The sequence below is a fragment of the Rhincodon typus genome, chromosome 1 (genome assembly GCF_021869965.1).
Source record: "Rhincodon typus isolate 14 chromosome 1, sRhiTyp1.1, whole genome shotgun sequence".
Lineage (NCBI taxonomy): Eukaryota > Metazoa > Chordata > Chondrichthyes > Orectolobiformes > Rhincodontidae > Rhincodon > Rhincodon typus.
In genome coordinates, this window is record NC_063332.1 from 75,606,390 (window position 1) to 75,620,742 (window position 14,353).

At 47.9% G+C, this 14,353-nt stretch overlaps 1 protein-coding gene across 2 annotated transcripts in view; it reads left to right on the forward strand.

The window, feature by feature from the left end:
* Window positions 1-217: 217 nt before the first annotated feature.
* The window catches only part of clocka (clock circadian regulator a), a 132,385-nt gene continuing 118,249 nt past the window's right edge, over window positions 218-14,353 (forward strand). The window contains exon 1 of one of the 2 annotated variants that reach the window (XM_048595488.1): window positions 218-388. The gene's annotated coding sequence lies outside the window, so the exon portion shown is untranslated. The remainder of the gene's footprint in view (window positions 389-14,353) is intronic. The other variant, XM_048595494.1, reaches the window with a different exon arrangement.

The window sequence follows — 14,353 nt, forward strand, 5'->3', positions numbered from 1 at the left end:
TTCCACACTGTTTGCAATTTCTCAAAGTTTAGTGCCATCTGCAGACTTTGAGCTTGTACCCTGCACACCGAGATCCAGCTCTTTGACATGGATCAGTGTAGAAAATGGCGAGAATTGGGTCAGTGGGACTGTCTTGTACAACAGTGACTCCTCCCCTCCCACACAATCACAACAAATGGAGAGAATTGGGTCAGTGGGACTCTCCCAGTGAACCTCGCGCACGGGGCCTGCGCGAGGAGATAACGCTGAGCTCGAGCGGCGTTGGCAGTTATTGCAGAAAGGAAGGTGTTCATGGCTGATGGATAACTGGTAAATTAAATCATGTAAATTATTACGGACGCTTAAACCTCAGTTTCAGATATCTTCCTGCAATCAGAGAGAAAATCAGGTAATTTCCCGCGGCGGTATTACATCGTTGTGTAAATGCTGGATGAAAATTATTTTCCTATATACAAAAAGTAGTGCGCAGTAGGCTTTTATTTTTAAAAAAATGCTACAGTGTTTTACAAATTGCAGTTCATTTCTGCTTTAGTGGGCATCAGTATTGATGATTTTATTTCGAGGATAGCACGCTCTTGTATTTTTTTTAAGAACCGGTGTAATTTAGTGCAGCTCCGCAGACACGGTGTTGAGTGGCTGCCCGTCACCGCCGGCGACGCTGGACAGTCGCGGGCTCGGACTGAACGTCTGATTTCTAACCAAATAAAAACCGAAATAACTGCGGATGTTGGAAATCGGAGACAAGCGGAGGGGGGAGGGCAACAAAAAAAATCAGAAACTGCCGGAGAAGCTCAGCAGGTTTGGCGGCATTCTGAGGAGTGAAATCAGAGTTAACGTTTCGTGTCGAGTGACTCCCTTCCTCAGAACTGGAGTGCTCTCCACCTATCTTCTCCTTCATCCATCTTTATCTCCTTTATCTATCCGCCTCCCCCTCTCTCCCTATTTATTTCAGAATCCCCTTCCCCACCCCCATTTCTGAAGAACGGTCCAGACCCGAAACGTCAGCTTTCCTGTTCCTCTGATGCTGCTTGGCCAGCTGTGTTCATCCAGCTCTACACCTTGTTATCTCTGATTCCCAACGGAGCCAGGGCAACGGGCTTCCTTCGTTAGAGTGAGGAAGAGATGAGGAGGGATGGAGACGGAGGGTGTAGACCGAATCTGTTTAGTTGGTGGGGAGGAGAAGAGAGAGAAATGAAATAAAGGTGTTTGAACGGCGTGTGGAATCCTTTAATTCAAGTGTGAGAATTTAGTTTCACAGTATCTGGTCCTCTGGTGCTTGCCTGACGTAGGGCTCTCGCTTACTGCCTGTTTCTGTCTCTTGTTGGAGCTCCGCACAGCGCATGTGTAGACTGATCTCCCCCTCCTCCTCCTTCGCGGGAGGGGTGTTGGGATAGTTGTTTTGACTATTGTTTTTCGGTCTTTTATTCGCTGCGTATGAAATGGACTTTTTTTTCGTAGCAGTAGTATTATTTTTTTTAAAAGAATAGTCAGATGTCTAAAGGTTTCGTGACCGACTTAGCAATAAATTACATGCATCCATCCATACAAAACAACATATATTTCTTTCAGTTTTGCGCCATTGATTTTAAGCTTCCCAGCTGCAAAGATCTTAACGACACTGAAATAACAACAGCATTGTCAAATGTTCTGCGCTGATTTTAAAAAAAAAGTCATTCAAGGATGGGGACCGCATTTATTGCCCCCGTATTACTTAAGAAGTGATGGTTTGACCCGCATTCATGAACCTTCGCAGTCCATGCAGTGAAAAGACATTCACAGTGCTGTTAGGAAGGGTGTAAAGTTCTAGGTTTGGGTTGTTTGGAGGGTAATATGCAGAGTAGTGTTCCAACTTATCTGTTGCCCTTGTCACTGATTTGAAAGGTGCGGTCAGAGGGGTTTGCTAGTTGTTACAGCGCATGTTGTAGATTTTACATATTTTACATAAAATGGACGTAAACTTGTACACAGTTCACTAGCTGATCATAAAAACCGAACAAACTGAGGATGCTGTAAATCAGGAGCAAAAACAGAAGTTGCTGGAAAAGCTCAGCAGGTCTGGCAGCATTTGTAGAAAAAAAAATCAGGTAACAATTTGGGTCCGGTGACCCTTCCTCAGAACTGACGGTAGCTAAGAAAACATTGGTTCCTATGGAGGGGATAGGGAGGGGGTTGGGGTAGGGAGCAAACAATAGGAGGAAGGATTGAGCCCAAAGAGAGAGAGAAGAGCAGTTGCATAGACAAAGGAGTTGAGAACGATCTGGCTAGGAGGGTGAATAAATGTTAATGGGCACTTTTAGGCTGCCATTACACACTATCTATCGTCAGTCACTAAGTGAAAACGAGGCCTGGTGTGTGGGATGGGGGCTAGGACATGGGAGAGTTTAGGCCCTAAGATTGTTGAACTCTATTGAGTCCAAAGGGCTGCAGTGGAAAATGCTGCATTGTTATTCCAGCTTGCGTTGAGCTTCTATGAAACACTGCAGCAAGCCTGAGACACAGATGTTGGCTAGTGAACAGGGTGGTGTGTGAAAGTGGCGGACAGCCGGAAGTTCAGGATCTTTTATGCGAGCAGAATGTAGATGTTCTGTGAAGTGGTCACCCAGTCTACGCTTCGTTTCCCCAATGTAGAGGAGCTCACATTGTGAGCAGACTAGATTGTGGGAAGTGCAGGTGAAGTGTTGCTTCACCTGGAAAGTATGTTTGGGCCCTTAGATACTGGTGAGGGAGGAGGTAAATGGGAAGATGTTACACCTTCGCCGGTTGCAGTGGACGATGCCGTGGGGCTGTGAGAGGGGAGTTGGGGGGTGAAGGAAGAGTGGACGAGGGTGTACTGGAGGGAATAGTCCCTGCGAAAGGCAGACAAGAGAGGGGATGGGAATATGTGTCTGGTGGTGGCATCTTGCTGGAGGTGGCAGAAATTGCGCCTGATGATCCTCTGGATGTGGATGCTGGTGGGATGGTATGTAAGGACAAGGGGAACCCTATTGCTGCTGCGGGAGGGAAGAGAGGGGGAGGGCGGAAGTGCGGGAGATGGGTCCGACCCAGTTGAGAATGAGATGGAGTCTTTACAGGAAGCAGGGTGCGAGGATGTATAGCCCAGGTAGCTGTGGGATTCGGAGATAGTAGGAACTGCAGATGCTGGAGAATCCGAGACAACAAGGTGCAGAGCTGGATGAACACAGCAGGCCAAGCAGCAGCATAGGAGCAGAAAGGCTGACGTTTCGAGCCTAGACCCTTCATCAGAAATGGGGGAGGGGAAGGGGGTTCTGAAATAAATAGGGAGAGAGTGGGAGGTGGATAGTAGATGGATAGAGGAGACAGACAGGTCAAAGAGGCGGGAAGGGAGCCAGTAAAGGTGAGTGTAGGTGGGGAGTTAGGGAGCAGACAGGTCCGTCTAGGGAGGACAAACAGGTCAAGGGGGTGGGATGAGGCTATCAGGTAGGAGATGGGGGTGGGGCTTGAGGTGGGAGGAGGGGATGGGTGGGAGGAAGGACAGGTTAGGGAGGCGGGGACAAGCTGGGCTGGTTTTGGGATGCGATCGGGGGAGGGGAGATTTTGAAGCTTGTGAAATCCACATTGATACCATTGGGCTGCAGGGTTCCCAAGCGGAATATGAGTTGCTGTTCCTGCAACCTTCGGGTGGCATCGTTGTGGCACTGCAGGAGGCCCAGGATGGACATGTCGTCTGAGGAGTGGGAGGGGGAGTTGAAATGGTTCGCGACTGGGAGGTGCAGTTGTTTAGTGCGAACCAAGCGTAGGTGTTCTGCAAAGCGGTCCCCAAGCCTCCGCTTGGTTTCCCCGATGTAGAGGAGGCCACAACAGGAACAGCGGGTACAGTATACCACATTAGGAGATGTGCAGGTGAACATCTGCTTGATGTGGAAAGTCTTGGGGCCTGGGATGGGGGTGAGGGGGGAGGAGTAGGGGCAGGTGTAGCACTTCCTGCGGTTGCAGGGAAAAGAGCCGGGTGTGGTGGGGCTGGAGGGGAGTATGGAGCGGACAAGGGAGTCACGGAGAGAGTGGTCCCTCCGGACAGCAGATAAGGGTGGTGAGGGAAAAATGTCTTTGGTGCTGGAGTCGGATTGCAGATGGCGGAAGTGTCGGAGGATGATGCGTTGGATCCGGAGGTTGGTGGGTTGGTACGTGAGGATGAGGGGGATTCTGTTTTGGTTGTTATTGCGGGGTGGGGGTGTGCGCGATGAGTTGCGGGAAATGTGGGAGACACGGTCGAGGGCATTCTCGAGGGGGGGAAGTTGCGGTCCTTGAAAAATGAGGACATCTGATGTTTGGGAGTGGAATGCCTCATCCTGGGAGCAGATATGGCGGAGGCGAAGGAATTGGGAATAGGGGTTGGCATTTTTGCAGGAAGGTGGATGGGACGAGGTGTATTCTAGGTAGCTGTGGGAGTCGGTGGGCTTGAAATGGATATCGGTGCCAATACAGCCATCGATGTAACGGAAGAAGAGGTGGGGTTTAGGGCCAGTGTAGCTACGGAAGAGGGATTGTTCCACGTAACCTACAAAGAGTTATGCATAGCTTGGGCCCATGCAGGTACCCATGGTCACCCCCTTTGTCTGTAAGAAGTGGGAGGAATTGAAAGAGAAGTTAAGGGTGAGGACGAGTTCGGCTAAGCGGATGAGGGTGTCAGTGGAGGGGGACTGGTCGGGCCTGCGGGACAGGAAGAAGCGGAGGGCCTTTCGGCCATCTGCATGGGGAATGCAGGTGTATAGGGACTGGACGCCCATGGTAAAGATGAGGTGTTGGAGACCCGGGAATTGGAAGTTCTGGAGGAGGTGGAGGGCGTGGGTGGTGTCACGGATGTAGGTGGGGAGTTGCTGGACCAAGGGGGAGTAAATGGAGTCGAGATAAGTAGAGATCAGTTCAGTGGGGCAGGAGCAGGCGGAGACAATGGGTCGACCAGGGCAGTCAGATTTGTGGATTTTGGGAAGGAGATAGAAGCGGGCGGTGCGGGTATGGGGAACGATGAGTTTGGAGGCTGTGGGTGGGAGGTCACCTGAAGTGATGAGGTTGTGGATGGTTTGGGAGATGATGTTTTGGTGGTCGGGGGTGGGGTCATGATCAAGGAGGGGGTAGGAGGAGGTGTCGGAGAGTTGGCGCCTGGCCTCGGCGATGTAGAAGTCAGTGCGCCATACTACAACTGCGCTTCCCTTGTCTGCGGGTTTTATGGTGAGGTTGGGATTGGAGCGGAGAGCTGCACGTTCTGTGGGGGAGAGGTTGGAGTGAATGAGAGGGGTGGAGGGGTTGAGGCGATTGATGTCTCGACAGCAGTTGGAGATGAAGAGGTCGAGGGAGGATAGGAGGCCTTGGGGTGGTGTCCAGGAGGAGGGGGTGTGTTGGAGGCGGGAGAAGGGGTCAGTAGAGGGAGGGTTAGGCTCACGGTTAAAGAAGTAAGCGCAGAGGCGGTGGAAAAACTGTTGAACGTCCAAGCGTGAGCGGTATTCGTTGATGTTAGGTTGGAGGGCGACAAAGGTGAGCCCTTTACTGAGGACTGACCGTTAGTCCTCAGTAAGGGGGCGGTCTGGGGGGATGGTGCAGACTTGGCACGGCTGGGTGCTACTGTCTCCTCTGGAGCTGCTGGCTGTGGAGGCGGTGGGCGGAGCGATGTCGGCATCTATCTCCTACTATCTCCTCCCTTCTCTTGCTCGACTTCTGAAGTAGACCTGGTGAAAGTGAGAGCAGGGTGGAAATTGGAATAGAAATTGGTGAGCTTTTCCAATTCTGAACGAGAAAGGAATGTGGCACCAATGGTATCATCAATATATCGGAGAAAGAGTTGTGGGTGGGGCCTGGAATAGGACTGGAACAAGGAATGTTCCACGTACCACATGAAGAGACAGGCATAACTGGGTCTATGTGGGCACCCATGGCCACCCCTTTGACCTGAAGAAAATGAAAGGAGTTAAGAGAAGTTGTTGAATGTGAGAACGAGTGGGTGGACTTGTAAGGGGATTTTACGTCCATGGTAAAGAGGAGGCAGCTGGAGCCTGCAAACTGGAAATTTTGAAACTGGCATAAAGTGTAGAGGAATCACGGATGTATGTGGGTACTAACTGGACCTGGGGAGAGAAGACTGAGTCAAGGTAGGAAGAGATGAGTTCTGTGGGGCAGGAGCAGGCTGAAACAATTGGTCTGCCTGGACAGTGTTGTTTGTGGATTTTTAGAAGGAGGTAAAAACGAGTTATGCGGGGCTGGGTGACTATCAGCTTGGAGGCGGTGAAGGGGGGACATCACCAGATGAAATGAGGTCAGTAACTGTGGTTCGTACAATGGCATGATGTGTCATGGTGAGGCTATGGTCCAGGGGAAGATAGAAAGAGGTATCTGAGAGCTGGCACTGAGCCTGTGCAATGTAGAGTCAGTATGACAAGACTACAACAGCACCACCCTTATCGGCAGGCTTAATAATAAAGTCAGCGTTAGATCTAAGCGCACGGAGTGCAGTCAGTTTGGAGGGGGATAGATTGGATTTGATGAGGGATGCAGAGAAATTGAGGCGACCAATATCACGTCGACAGATCTCAATGAAAAGATCGAGTGCAGGTAAAAAGCCAGAGGGAGGAGTTCAGGTGGAGGGAGAGTGTTGGAACTTGGCAAAGGGATCTGTGAGACTGTGAGAGGACTCTTGTCCAAAGAAATGGAAGCGGCGGCGAAGACGGCGGAAGAAGAGTTCGATGTCATATCGTGCCCGAAATTTGTTAGGGTGGGCACGCAGAGGAACAAAGGTGAGACCTTTGCTGAGTACAGAATGTTCAGCATTGGAGAGCGGAAGGTTAGGTGGGATGGTGAATTCCTGTCAGGAGGTGAGGTTGGGGGAGGGGCTGGACTCAGAGGGAAGGGGAGAAGAGTAAGGTTCCAGAGGGCCATGGGTATCTCTAAGTTGTTGCATCTTCTGGGCCTTGATGCCTGAAAGAGAAAGAAAAAGTTTCTTGTTAGTACGGCGACTGAGCCGGAGGATTAAGTGGAACTGCGGAGTGGTGCAGTCCTGAGCCAGCGTGTTGTGATGCTGTTGGAGAAAAATGTCGAGAGTTTGCATGTAATGCCACATGGCACTCAGTATGAATCCCTGAACATATGTGACGGAGATGGAAGAACTGAGAGAATGGGATGGAGTCTTTACAGGAAGCAGGATGCTTCTCCATTGCATTTGTTCAGTTGAGGCCAACTTCGACAATGGAGCTTCTGAAATGTCCACCTTTTTCCTCAACCGGGGAATCCCCAGCACCATTGTTGACAGGGCCCTCAACTGGGTCTGACCCATCTCCTGCACTTCCGCCCTCACCCCGTCTGTTCCCTCCTACAACAATGATCGGGTTCCCCTTGTCCTTACCTACCATCCCACCAGCATCCACATTCAGAAGATCATCAGGCGCCATTTCTGCCACCTCCAGCGAGATGCCACCACCAGACACATATTCCCCACCCCTCTCTTGTCCACCTTCCACAGAGACTGTTCGCTCCGGGACACCCTCGTCCACTTTTTGTTCACCCCCAACACCCCTCACAGCCCCATGGCACCTTCTATTGCAACCGGTGAAGGTGTAGCATCTGCTTGTTTACCTCCTCCCTCCCTAGTATCCAAGGGCCCAAACATACTTTCTAGGTGAAACAACACTTCACCTGCACTTCCCACAATATCGTCTACTGCATTTGCTGCTCACAATGTGAGCTCCTCTACATTGGGTGACCACTTCGCAGAACATGTACGTTCTGCTCGCAAAAAAGACACTGAACTTCCAGCTGCCTGCCACTTTAACACACCACCCTGTTCATTAGCCAACATCTGTGTCTCAAGTTTGCTGCCATGTTCCAGTGAAGCTCAGCACAAGCTGGAAGAACAACACCTCATTTTCTGCTTGGGGACCCTCTAGACTCAGTATTCAGTTCAGTAATTTTAGGGCCTAAACTGTCCCATGTCCTAGCCCCCTACCCCCACACACCAGACCTTGTTATCACATAGGCTGCTGTTACACACTACCTATTGTTACTCACTAACAGTCCCCATTAACAGCTATTCACCCTCCTAGCCGGATCGTTATCAATCTTTTTAGTCTATCCAACCGCTTTTCTCTCTCTTTGGGCTCTATCCTTTATCCTATTGTTTACTCCCTACCCCATCCCCCTCCCTATCCTCTCCATATAAACCAAAGTTTTCCTAGCTACCATCAGTTCTGAGGAAGGGTCACTGGACCTGACATGTTAATTCTGATTTTTTTTCTTCGCAGATGCTGCCAGACCTGCTGAGCTTTTCCAGCAACTTCTATTTTTGTCACTAGTTGATCATGCTGGATTTCACCTATACACTTCTTAAACCAATCTGCGATCAGTTAATTTAAATTGTTTGTAACGGAATAAGTTTATCAGTGTGCACCAACTCAGATCCGATGGGGGTATGTTATCTTCATATGGCTTGCTTTGCTGGTGACTGAAGACCAATCCATGAAACACAGATTTAGCCACAAAGTGGTACATGTATGTAGATGTTGTTGTGGGTTGACTTTTACAGTCTTGGTTGCTATAGTCGCTCATCATCATTGTGGCACATGTGATGGCTAATGTCTCCCAAGTGAAAATCGATATTTAACCCTTCATTTCATATTTGCAAGCTGTGGTGATTGTAATGAGGTCAACCAGATAGACATCACGGAATATGAGTTCCCTGATTGGACTAGATTAACAGTCCCAATCAGGGAGCCCTGGCTAACAGATAAGAATAGGAGTGTCAACTGTCTGTTCACTCTGAGAGCCAGCTCTGAGGGAGTTGCATTAGTGCCAAGGAAAGCTCCTGAAGAAATTCACTTGCAACAGTCATCTTTGAGTTGGGGTAAACATTTCTGGCATCATGCCATTATTTGGCAAACTTGATTCATTTGGTCCTGCCGTTGAAGGTTGGGCCCAATATGTAGAAAGAATGTAGTTTTTTTTTTTTTTTGTTGCTTTTTTTTTTGGGCAAATGACATTCGGGAAAATGAGAATCAACAAGTAAATCTCCTGACGGCTTGTGGACCCGCAGCATTTTTGGTTAGAAGGAGCCTAACTTTCCCTGAAGCACCAGGGTTGATGGATTTAGTTAAGGAGTATTACAACTCCAAACTGCCTTTAATTCTGAGATGCTATCAGTTTTACTTGGCAATTTGAGAACCAGGGGAATCCGTTTTGGGATTTTTGACTAGGTTAAGATGACTAGCAGGGGCATATGACTTTGGTTTAACCCTTAATGAGACGCTAAGAGACCATTTGGTATGGGGGATTAATGACGTAACCATGTAAAAGTGCCTGTTAGCTGAAACCCAGCTGTTATTCAAACAGTCACTACAACTGGCTTTATAATTGGAAAAGGTGCTAAGTGGAGCACATGACTTATACAGTATTCTGAAGAAAGTGGACACCTTCTCCAGTCCGATTGAGCTTGGGGAACACCACGTGCATGAAGGCAATCGCACAGCCTCACTCGGCCTATTCTGATCAGAGGGACTCTGCCTACAGCAAGACCCCAAGACAAAGTCAAGCCTCGGTCAAACGGTTACAATTTTTTCAGAATCTGGGCTGACAGGCGGTTGTAGTAGCTGTTGGTATGTAGACTCGAGACAGCAAAGAGCCCCACTAGACCTAAATTGAGTAAGAGAACTCAAGCTGGCATCCAGGAGAGTGCACGCCCTGAAAAGTCCATTACATCCGGTTTGGAACAGTTAAATTGCTTAGCAACATCCAAATCGGAATGAATCAAAATAAACATCTGGTTAGATGGTCACCGGGTTCTAATATAAGTCGATACCAGCGCAGCTGTTTCAGTGATTGCAGAACCAGTCTTTAACAAAATTCCCTCTGGATTCCAACCCTTAAGTTTGCAATGGACCTCAGCTAGACTGAGAACCTGTACTGGGGAACCCTTGCAGATTAAAGGTAGAACTGTGGTTCCAGTCTCATGAGAGGCAGCTAGTTCAGTTACCATTTAGTGTAGTTCAGGCTCAGGCTCAGGCTCAAGCTTGATGGAGCGAAATTGGTTTGGGGAAATTTCACCTAGATTGACTCAACATTTCTCGATGAGAAAAATGGCTGCCTAAGTGAAGTCCTAATCAAATACCCAAAGTTTTTCAGGAAGATGTAGGGTTTATCAAAGAAGCCAAGACCACCTTGCATGTCGACCAGGAAGCAATTCCACGATTCTGCAAGGCCCACCTAATACCATTTGCTTTATGGGCAAAAGTAAAGGCAGAAATCAGAAGGTTAGAAAGCGAAGGAATCCTCGCATCAGTCCATGCAGCACTAGATGTATTGATTGTGAAGCCCAATGGGTTGGTTTGCCTTCGTGGGTAAATTGCTTTTCGCAGCTCGATAAATATCCAATCCCTCATGTAGAGGACTTGTACACAAAGCGGGAAGGGAGGTTGTCCTTCATAAAGCTGGACATGAGCCATGTGTACTTGCACTTGCAGTTAGATGAGGATTCCCGGCAGTATGTTACAATGAATACCCTAAAGGATTTGTACCAGTATAAGAGACTGCCATTTGGGGTATCATCTGTCTGTGTCATTTGTCTAAATGATGTGCTAAGAACAGGGAAGACCAATATGGAGCATTTGCAGAACTTGGATATAGTCCTCAGACGTTTCTCTAATGCAAACATATGCCTTAAAGGGGAAAAAAACATGTGTTTGAGGCACCCAAGTGACCAACTCGGGCTACAGTGATTGGAAGATAAAGTGAGGGTAATCAAAGGCAAAACAAGAGGGTGCTGAGACATTGCTTGTTTGCATTCTGGGAGTGGATTTCAGTTTGTGAAGAGCATTGTGGATGAACCTAGTGTTAAGGAACGGTCAGCCCCAAGCATTACTGTAATGCTTGCATCCCTTCTTGCTCCTCTAACCAAAAAAAAGGAAGAGGCAAGTTTCAGAGGAGAGGAGACAGGACATGGTGAGAGAAATGTTGGCAGTGAGAGTTCGAGCAGGTAAAGGAGCGTGAGCCTAAACAGCTTCTGGAAACTGTTGGTGAGTAGCAGTTTTGAGAAATTGTTATTGGAGCAGAGAGCACCAGCAGCTTCAAATTAGTATTAAAAGTATTTGACATTATAAAGATTGTAAGTTTAAATGGGTAAGACATGGCAGGAGAATTCCAAATCATGGTCAGCAATTCTTGCTTAATGTGGGAAGCCGGGCGTATTTTCAGTTCCTGGGATCTGCATGTGTGCAAGAAATGTCTCAGCTGCAGCTCCTGGAAGCCCAACCTTCGGAGTTGGAGCAGCATCTGGAAACATTGTGGAGCATTTGTGAGGCAGAGAGTATCATGGATAGCATGTATATAGAGATGGTCACACCGCAGACTCAGACTCCACAGGCAGGAAGAGAATGGGTGACCATCAGGCAGAGCAGGAGGGCTAAGTGGCAGTGCCAGGAATCTCCTGCGGTTATTCACTTGCAAAGCAGATATACTGTTGAGGGGAATAGCCTCTCGGGTTCATAGCAGCAACCAAATTCATGGCATTGTAGTTGACTCTGCTGCAGATGGAGGGAGAAATGGGCATTGAAATGCTATAGTTATAGGGGATTCAATTGTAAGAGGAATAGATAGATGTTTCTGTGTCACAAATTAGATGGGTGTGTTGCCTCCCTGATGCTAGGGTCCTGTTGAGGGAGTGGTAGAAACTGAGCAAACATGACTAAGAATAAGAATAGGCGGGCAAACACTGCTGAAAAGAGCAGGGGACGTGGTCTGACATGCATGTGTTTCAATGCTATAAGCATAATATGCAAGGTAGCTTTGAACTATGATGTTATTGTGATTACGGAGACTTGGCTGAAAGAGGGACAGGCTGGCAGCTGAATGTCCCAGGATTTAAATATTTCAGGTGGGATAGAAGGGGATGTAAAAGGGATGGCTTGTTGCATTACTGGTAAAGAAGAATCTCCCAGCTGTACTGACGGCGGATACATCAGAGGACTGGTGCAGCGAGGCAATATGGGTTGAACTCGGGAATAGGAAAGGTGAAATTACATTGCTGGAGGTATACAACAGGCCTCCCACCAGCCGGGAGATGGAGGAAAGAGTATGTAGACAGATTTTGGAAAGATGTGGGTGATTTTAACTTCCTCTATTTTGACTGGGACTGACTTCTTGGATGGGGCAGAATTTGTAAGGACAGTTCAGGAGGGTTTCTTGACACAGTATGTAAACAGTCCAACCAGGGAAGGGGTTATACTGGACCTGGTTTTTGGGAAATATGTCCAGCCAGGTGAATGAAGTTTCAGTGAGGGAGCATTTTGGGAGTAGTGACCATAATATCGTGAGTTTTAAGAAACTCATGGATAGGGATAACAGCAGTCCTCAGGTAAAGGTGTTAAATTGGGGGAAGGTGAACTGCCAAATTATTAGGCAGGAACTGAAGAATTTTGATTGGAGGCAGCTATTGAAGAGGAAATCCACATCAAACATGTATTGCCGATGGCAGTTAATAAGAGTTCAGGAGCGGCATATTCCTGCAAGGTTAGGTATGGTAAGTTATGTGAACCTTGGATGACCAGGGATGTTGTGACCTTGGGCAAAAAGAAAAAGGATGCATACGTACGGTCTAGCAGGGTGGGAACTGTCAAAGCCCTTGAAGTATATAAGGAAAGTAGGAAAGAACTTAAACAAGGAATTAGAAGGGCTAAAAGGAGTCATGAGAAGTTGTTAGCAAGTAGGATTAAGAAGAATCCCAAGGGTTGTTATACAGAAACCTAGAGGGTAGCTAGGGAAAGGGTTGACCCACTCAAGGACAAAGTAGGGAATCTTTGTGTGGAACCAGGGGAGGTAGTTGATGTCCTAAATGCATACTTTGTGTCAGTATTCACCAAAGAGGAGGAGTTGATGGAGGATAATCTCAGGGAAGGGATTGTCGAATTTCCAAGCCAAGTTCCTATTAAAAAGGAAGAGTTGTTGTGCATCTTAAAAAGTATTAAGGTAGATATGTCCCTCGGTCCTGATGGGATCTATTCCATAATATGGAGGGAGGCAAGAGAACAAATTGCTGGAGTATTGACAGACACCTTTTGTATCTGCTTTGGCTGCAGGTGAGGTCCCAGAGGACTGGAGAATAGCTAATGTCCCATTATTTAACAAGGGTAGCAGGGATAATCCAGGAAATTACAGGCCTGTGAGTCTCGCATCAGTGGTAGGGAAATTATTGGAAAAGATTCATGGGGACAAGATCTATATGCATTTAGAAGCAAATGGACTTATTAGTGATGGACAGCATGGTTTTGTGCTGGGGAAGTTGTGCCTCACTAATTTGATCGAGTTTTTTGAAGAGGTGGTGAAGGTAATTGATGAGGGAAAAATGGTTGATGTTGTCTACATGAACTTCAGTTAAGCCTTTGACAAGGTCCTTCATGGCAGACTGGAACAAAAGGAGAAGTCACATGGTATCGGGGTGAACTGGCAAGATGGAGACAGAACTGGCTTAATCATAGGAGACAGAGTGTAGCGGTGGAAGGATGCTTTTCGGATTGAAGGATTGTGACTAGTAGTGTTCCACAGGGATCAGTGCTGGAACTCTCTGCTGTTTGTGGATAAATGATTTGGAGCTAGTCTGATTAGTAAGTTTGTGGAATTGCAGATAGTGGGAAGTATTGTCAGAGGATACAGCAGGATATAGATCAGTTGGAGGCTTGGGCAGAAAGGTAGTAGATGGAGTTTAATCCGGACAAATGCATTTTTGGAAGATCAAGTACAGGTGAGTAATATGCAGTGAATGGCAGAGCGCTTAGGAGAATTGATATGCAGAGTGATCTGGGTTTGCAGATGTGTAAATCACTGAAGGTGGCAGCACAGGTAGGTAATGTAGTAAAAAGACCTATGGCATGCTTGCCTTCATTGGAAGGAACTTTGAGTAGAAGGATAGGCAGCTTCATAGAACTTCAGTTCGGCCACACTTGGAATATTGAGTACAGTCCTGGTCACCACACCACCAGAAGGATATGAATCCTTTGGAGAGGGTATAGAAAATGTTTACCAGGCTGTTGCCTGATATGGGGGATTTTAGCTGTGAAAAAAAAGTTGGATAGACTGGGACAACAAGGTGCAGGGCTGGATGAACACAGCAGGCCAAGCAGCATCATAGGAGCAGAGAGGCTGACGTTTCGGGCCTAGACCCTTCATCAGAAAAGGGGGAGGGGAAGGGGGTTCTGAAATAAATAGGGAGAGAGGGGGAGGCAGATAGAAGATGGATAGAGGAGAGGATAGGTGGAGAGGAAACAACCAGGTCGAAGAGGCGGGGATGTGGCCAGTAAAGGTGAGTGTAGGTGGGGAGTTAGGGAGGGGATAGGTCCGTCCAGGGAGGAAGGACAGGTCAAGGGGGCGG